Here is an 8401-nt window from a genome sequence, read left to right as displayed (position 1 = left end):
AGAAATACCTAAATCTACAAAAGTGAGTTAATTCTTCTTTTTATAAACCCTTTTTGTGAGTACATCTACTTTTCATAAACTGTTTTTATTAAACCTCAATTATTTAAATTATATTTTACAGTGATTGAGTATTTGTAATTCTACAATTATCGTTGTTATATTGGGGTTTTGTATACATAACTTGTTATTACACTGTGAGTAGTAGCATGACCATAAGTCAAGATTGACAGTACCGTGAGTGGTAATTAAAGTAGATGTAAACAAATGTAATTGCGGGTTGTCCTCAATGCTGTAAAATGATAAAACTGTTTTGATTAAACTGGGATGCACTCACCAGTATTTCTTGCTGATAAAATGTTTTAAACACGTGTTTCAGGTAACTTAGTGTGAAGCCAATAAAAGCCAGCTGGAGAGCACTGAAAGCTTAGAAAAGTGGCTATAAAAGTTACCTAAATAAAAAGGAGAAATGTTTTCAATAATTAGGGTTTATCCCAATAAATATCTTACAAATGAAAGTCGGATTTTGTCCCACTTGTTTATTATAAATGTATTATCAGAAGAAGACTTGGGTTTTACCTCGTTTATCTATTTTAAACCTTTTGGTGTTTAACTCTGATAAAATTATTTCCTAACTACGGTCCTGATGAAAATTTCCGCTGCCAAATTAATAAACACCGATGCCATCTGACTGGCTCGCGGCTCCCGCTCCCAGGGTGGGGTCGGGGGCTGTGACATTTTAATACGGCTTATTGTTAATGTCTAATCTAACCAAATTTTGATAAAAGTTTTTGAAAGGTTTAATAGATAAACTAGAAATAAAAACGTAAATGAAAGAAAAAACAAATAGACAAGAAGGAATCACTTGGTTCCAACTCCTCTTTTATGTATCCTTTGCTGATTTCCGCACTTTAGCCTTTTTAAAAGATTATCTTAGTTATAGTGGAAGGCCTCTCTTGTGAAGGCGATGTTACCCTCAACACTATTGGTCTGAGTCAGTAGGGATACAGTCCTGCAAGGTCGGATTATTGAAAGATAATTAAATAAGTTATTAATGCGAAAAGTGGTAGGCCCCTCTTGTGAAGGCAACGTTACCCTCGACCATATTGGTCTGAGTCAGCATGGATACAGTCCCGCAAGGCCGGATAAAGTTTTAATAGCAGTTACTTTATAAGGGATTACAAGCCATTCTTACTTCCCCCGATTTGATGTTATCTGCCTCAAAGGAAGTCCTAATAAGCTTAAATCAGGTCCTCGCAGGATCTATACACTGAACGAGATAAGAACTTTACCCAAACACCCTTCTAACCCCCTTACAGGACGTTAACGCGCTTTATATAGACCGTAAAGACACGAATGAGTGAATCAACAAAACATGAAGAAATGATTAAATAAAGTTCACCTTCAATATAAAAACTAGTTATCAAAGTCATTAATACATATCCAATTAAAAAGTTGCCAAAGATTGGAAATCGAAAGTAATACATGAAAGATTTGTCTTCACCAAGTGATGTAAGAGATTAGCCAAACATGGCCTTTGATTGACAAGAACTCTTACAATCGATCTTCGATCCCGAGACTACTACACACTCTAAAAGATGAAAGATGGATGATGGTGGTGGGTGTTGGTGTTGTAGTAGTGGTGGGCTGATGGCAAGTGTGAGAGAATTGATTTGCCAAGAGATGCCTTTATCTTGAACCAAGCACCTCTATTTATAGTTGAAAACACAGGTTTGGCACGATCTTGTGGTCTTCTATTTCTCTCCCTTCATTAACTGCAGATGTCAGATCTTGTACCAACACGCCTCGTGGTGACAGAACACGGCCCCGTGGTGAGTGTACTTGTTGTACTATCTTAGATTCTGCGAATCCTATAGTTGACCACGGCCCATGTTGACTTGGCACAACCCCGTGTTAATTTGTCTTAAGCTGTTGTTTTTTTCTTCAGGGAATCTTGACTGGGCATGGCCCCATGGTTGGTGGGCATGACCCGTTGCTTAAGCTTCTGTTTTTGTTATTTTTGTTGTTTTGGATGTGGATGGGGGTTCGGTGGGTCGTATAAATCCTTCTTCTTTGTATTTGTGTTTGTTTCTTCTGTTAATTTGTTACTTTTATCTGTTTAAGCTCTTTTGATCCTCTAAATTAAAAGTAAACAAAGAAACATATTTTTCCAACATTAGTATCGAAAAATGGTTAATTTTTATGCATCGTTTAATGTAATTTATATATTGCATTTTACGCACATCATACGTCTAACCAAAATTCTTCATGTCACTTGGTTATTGCTATTAGGAAAAAAAATTTGTTTCGTGTTACAACTTTATTGTTTATCCCCTAAATATATGAATTATAAAATAAAATATAAAATATAACGTTAATGTGGGGCTAACCCACTTGATAGAGGCATATAGATTTTAGAGAGAGGTCTCACTTTTAGGGTTCTTCACGAGCCAAACCGAACCAAGTACACCTTTGCTCGTGCTTGGCTCGTTTACAATCGAGCCGAAAACCGAGTGAGCATTTTTTGAACACACATCTTTCAAGCGAGTGTCGAGCAAGCAGCAAGTGATTTTGACAACCATAAATTTGGGATGTTTCTGTTGTCGGGTGGCGACTGAGGTCCATTGTTCGAGGATGAGACTAAACTTAAGATTCGATTGTCCGAGGATGAGGCTCAGGTTGAGGCCGGTGAGTCGATGAGCATACTGCAGAGAACAATTATTGCATTGTGGCGTAGGGTGATAGCGAGAGACAATTGATGATGGACGACCAATGAGAGAAAAAAGTAAAGATTGTCACTTTACGATTTAAGCTTTCACTATTAAACTTAATTTTAAATTTTTGTTGGGTTGTAAATGTATATTAGGCTATTAATATATATTGGGCCAAACGCAATAGAGTGATGTGTATAAACTATAAATATAATTGTAATTTTTGTGTATAGATAATTATATATATATATATATATATATATATATATATATATAGGGGGCTGCTAGAATGAGAACCACCCCGAGTTGTAAGAACCGCGAGAACCACCCCATCCGGGTCGCCGTTTACCATGATTTTTTTTACACCTAGATGTGTGTATTATAAACACATCCGTAAAAAAAAAAAAAAATTAAACGCCGCGGCCGAGGGGGTAGTTTTTTTACACCACAAGTTTGGTGTTTTTTATTTTTTTTCTTTTTTCTTTTTTTTTACACCAAACTTGTGGTGTAAAAAACTACCCCCTCGGCCGCGGCGTTTAAAATTTTTTTTTTACGGATTTGTTTATAATACACACATCTAGTTGTAAAAAAAAAAATCATGGTAAACGGCGACCCGGATGGTGTGGTTCTCGCGGTTCTTACAACTCGAGGTGGTTCTTATTTTAGCGCAATTCTATATATGTATATATATATATATATATATAGGGGCCGCTAGAATGAGAACCACCTCGAGTTGTAAGAACCGCGAGAACTACTTGATCCGGGGCGAGGTGGACCAATTTTTTTTTCAAAAACGTAGATGCATGTATTATAAATACATTCGTAAAAAAAATTAAAAAAAATGCCGCGCATGTAGTTTTTTACACCACAAGTTTGTGGTTTACGAGTTTCGTAAATTTACGGAACTCGTAAACCACAAACTTGTGGTGTAAAAAACTACACGCACGGCATTTTTTTTAAAATTTTTTTTTACGAATGTGTTTATAATACATGCATCTACGTTTTTGAAAAAAAAAATTTGGTCCACCTCGCCCCATACGGTGTGGTTCTCGCGGTTCTTACAACTCGAGGTGGTTCTCATTCTAGCGGTCCCCTATATATATATATACATGATTAATTAATAAATGTTAATTCGAGCTGAACTAAGTCGAGCAGATCTTCGCTCATGCTTGGCTCCATTAAAACCGAACCAAGCCGATCAGCTCATTTACTCAGCTCATTTACAACTGAGCAGGAAATTAAACGAGCGACGAACGATTTGGAAAATCGTACTCACGTTTAAAAATGAACAAAAGACTATTTTAGAGTTGTTGATGTAAAATATACCAACATATGCCCGTTCTAAAAAAGTAAAATATTTATGGAAGAGTTAATTGGCATTTTAGTCCCTAAGGTTTGTCCAAATTTGCCATTTTAGTCCAAATAGTTTTTTTTTCGCCTCTGGGTCCCTGACTTTTCCCTTTTGTTGCCATTTTGATCACATACCCTAACTCCATCCAAAAACCCCATTTTTAACCAGTGGTATTTTGGGGATTTTCATTTTCAATCTTTTTAGAGTAAATTACAAGCTTTGTCCTTTATATTTGTCTTAAATTGCAGGCGTTGTCCTTTACCTTTAAAATTGATGAGTTTTGTCCTTAATGTTTCAAAATCCTGCACGTTATATCCTTTAGGGCAAACCCAGTTAATTTTTTTTGTTAAATCTGATCATGTGCAAGGCACATTAGGGTATTATTGTCATTTCATTTTCTCAGGGGCTATTTTGTAAACAACTTTTATTAAGGGACTATTTTGTAACAAACAAAAAAATAAAAGGTTATATATAATCCATCTATTATCATCTAATAAAGTTTTCCATCTCTCTTATTTACCTCTCTCTACAGAACGACCAGATTCAACTCAACCACTATTCAACTATCAACTCCAAATAAAAGGTTATATTTTGTTGACTGAGATGATGATGGTTATATTTTGTTGACTAAGATGATGATGATGATGGATGCCCCGATTCAACTCCACCACCACCGCTGCCATACCCTTCTCTCTATATCATTCTCTCTCTGACCCGATTCATCTCTCTCACGGTGGCGGTAAACAGAACGACCGTCGCTCCGGCGACGTGGTGACGATGATAATGTTCATTGAGATGAAGATGACGATGGATGCCCCGATTCAACTCTACCACCACTGCCGCCATACCCTTCTCTCTCTGACCCGATCCGCCTCCCACAACCACGCTTGAATTTCAATTGAAGTTGTGCATACAGTAAGTGTTCTAACCCTGAATTTTGGGATTTTTTGTTTGTTCAGATGATTTGGGGATATTTTTATTTGTTCAGAGATTTAGGATTTTTTTTTGGTCAGATGATTTCGTAGGAGGGCATATGTTTTTGGTTTTAGTAATTGATATGTTTTTGGTTTTAGTAACTGATGATTGTTAAGGCAGATCTGGTTCAGGTGATGTAATTAATGGTGATGTTGGAGACGGTGGAGTGGTGATGGTGGGTCAGGCGATGGTGGAGATAGTGGGTGGTCGGCGGGAGGTGGTGGCGGCAGGTGGCGGCAGGTGATGGCAGGTGGTGGGTCTGCAACTTTTAAAGATGGTGGGGTATTTATTTTAAGTTAATTATATAAATTTCCCTAAAAGCCGAAATTACAAAAATGACCTCATATGCCTTGCACATGATCAGATTTAACAAAAAAAAATTAACTGGGTTTGCCCTAAAGGACATAACGTGCAGGATTTTGATCCAAATCTAAAAAAATGAAAAAAAAATTCTAACAAACATAAAAATAAAAAAAAATCTAAAAATCAAAAAAATTCTAAAAAATAAAAAAAAACTTTAAAAAATAAAAAAAAAATCTAAAAATAAAAAAGATTCTAAAAATAAAAAAATCAAAAAAATTGAAAAAAAATCTAAAAATCAAAAAAATTCCAAAAAATCATAAAAAATCATAAAAATTCTAAAAATAAAAAAATTGAAAAATAAAAAAAATCTAAAAAATCATAAAAATTCTAAAAAAATCTAAAAAATAAAAAAATCTAAAAACTCAAACAAACATATTTTAAAGTTTCAAATTAAAAAATGACGATATATTCCTCGTCCAGACGAATATATTTTTAAGTTTTATCTATTTTGTTGAGTGAATGAGTGGTAATGATGAGATAGAACCATTTATCCATTTAAAAAAACAAATTTTACTCAACAAAGTAGATAAAACTTGAAAATATATTCGTCTGGATGAGGAATATATTGTCATTTTTTGAATTTGAAACTTTAAATTGTTTTTTAAATGGATAAATGGTTATATCTTATAATGACCACTCATTCACTCAACAAACTAGATAAAACTTGAAAATATATTCGTCTAGACGAGGAATATATCGCCATTTTTTGAATTTGAAACTTTAAAATATGTTTGTTTGAGTTTTTAGATTTTTTTTTTTAGAATTTTTTGATTTTTTAGATTTTTTATGATTTTTTTATTTTTTAGAATTTTTTTTGATTTTTTAGAATTTTTTTTATTTTTATGATTTTTTAGAATTCTTTTGATTTTTTAGAATTTTTATGATTTTTTAGATTTTTTTTTTTATTTTTATGATTTTTTTTATTTTTAAGATTTTTTGGATTTTTATATTTTTTTTTATTTCTTAGAATTTTTTGGAATTTTTAAAATTTTTTTTGATTTTTTAGAATTGGATCAAAATTGCAATTGAAAAGATTTAAACTGAAAATCTCAAAAATACCCATGGTTGAAAATGAGGTTTTTGGATGGAGTTAAGGTATTTGATCAAAATGGTAATAAAAGGGAAAAGTCAGGGACCCAGAGGCGAAAAAAATCTATTTAAACTAAAATAACAAATTTAGACAAAACTCAGAGAGTAAAATGACAATTAACTCTTTATGGAAAGACTTTTTTTGCAAACCTACGACTAAAGGTTTTAGGAGGAAATGTTGGAAAAAATGGAATGAATACATGTGAGATTAAATAATCTCGACTTTCTCGCGCCGCTGGCCGCTTCCGTGTCTGTAGTTAGCGTAGCAACGATTGGACATTTGGATTTTCAAATCCATTGCAGGCTTGAGTATCCAATCATTGATTTTTTTCTTTTTTTTCTTTAACGGTAAATTTAGATCACTAACGCACAATTGAAGTATTATCATGTCACCAATGAAACCATCAAATCATATCTATCTCCACTAGGCATAATGACTATACTCCAATTCAGGAGTAAACCCAATAAATATGGGAAACTCCCATGTGGGAATCGAATCGAGGACCTATTGGTCACAAAGTCTTATCTCACCCCCAAGATAACACTAGGCTATAAAACCATGAGCGATTTTTTTTTTTTTTGAACGGCCAACAAATCCTCCAAATGGGCAACTGGCGAAATTCACCACATCGGGATACACCCGTCTCCAAACTGGAGAAACCCCCCACCTAGGACAGAAGCCCGTGAACGCTCGCCCAAAGGCACGGCAATGCGATGAGGTAAAACCCATTCAGTTCGAGGATCGAACTATCGATCGCCGCCTACTCGCCTAGTCTCCCACCATCACCAGGTGCCGCTGAAAACTAATGAGGAGAAGCAGGAATTTAACTTGGGTCTCTTAAAAACCCAAATCTCTCCCTTACCACAATCTTCATTTATAGTGCAAATACTTTTATATTTCAAATTTATTTCAATTTTAGCGTAACTTTTTTTTATCAATGCGTCTCCTATTTTTAAGGCTGATTGTATTAGAAACGGACAAAAGCCACTGTACAAGAAACAAGTTATACAAAGTCACAGTTGCACCAATTGGACCATTCTAGTGTATACATTTTCGCCCGATTTTTAACTCATAAGAACCCGCCAGTCTTTACTTCGGCCAAGATTTTTGCAGCGTCCGCCCCTTGCACTTCTGAAAACGATCTCGCTCCGTGTTTTCCAAATCTACCAGCAAGCGAGTAGAATGTTCGATTGTACTAGCCTTTTTTTGCGTCTGAGCCTGACATATACTTGTGCAAATTTAAAAGGTCATTGGCGGTGAAGGCAAAAATGGGAGGCAGTTGCATCCAACTTGAAATTATTAATTATGAACTATGGCTGGCTGGCTCGAACATGCACAACATATACATGCATGGCATGGTTCGGATTATCGGGCGAATCCAAACGCACTCCACATATGGCTTTGTTTTGTTGTTAGAGCGTTGGTCTAAGCGATTTGGTCCACTCCCCAGGACTTGGTCCGGAAGCTAAAGATGGGCTCTACACACAAAAACATTTTTATTTCTATATGAAAATTGTAAGGTGAGGTTAAGGAAAGATGATTGATGTTGTGGGTAAAATAAAGTTTTTTAGTAAGTTTGAAAACTCATGTGGTATGTTGATGTGGAGTTTTGTGGGTTCTTGCATTGTGAATGCTCTTAAATTAAGGATCACACAAATTCGTACAATATTGTATTTGTTTAATAACTTGATATCTTTTACTGTTGTGTTTTGACGTAAGAAGTTGTATTTCTCTCTCTTCTATGTAGTTCACAATGATACCTTAATTTTAATTAAAGGACTCTCTCTATGATAGAGAGAGTGAGAAATCATTGATAAAGAAGGGCATACAGACAGGAGCGAATCCATAATTTTTTCCAGTGAATTGATTATCTTTGGTATATTTTCACTAATTTTTTTTCAAATCATACAAGGT

The 8401-nt window shown here is 34.7% G+C and overlaps 1 long non-coding RNA gene across 1 annotated transcript; it reads left to right on the top strand.

Annotated features, from left to right (window-relative positions):
- Window positions 1–4551: 4551 nt before the first annotated feature.
- Window positions 4552–8153, top strand: LOC110922967. The gene is made up of 2 exons (XR_002583600.2): window positions 4552–4974; window positions 7734–8153. It is a non-coding gene; the product is annotated as an uncharacterized LOC110922967 (long non-coding RNA).
- Window positions 8154–8401: the final 248 nt, after the last annotated feature.

The sequence above is a fragment of the Helianthus annuus genome, chromosome 17 (assembly GCF_002127325.2).
Source record: "Helianthus annuus cultivar XRQ/B chromosome 17, HanXRQr2.0-SUNRISE, whole genome shotgun sequence".
NCBI classification, from domain to species: Eukaryota; Viridiplantae; Streptophyta; class Magnoliopsida; order Asterales; family Asteraceae; genus Helianthus; species Helianthus annuus.
The sequence above is the reverse complement of the archived record's forward strand: the minus strand, read 5'-3'. Positions and strand labels throughout refer to the sequence as shown.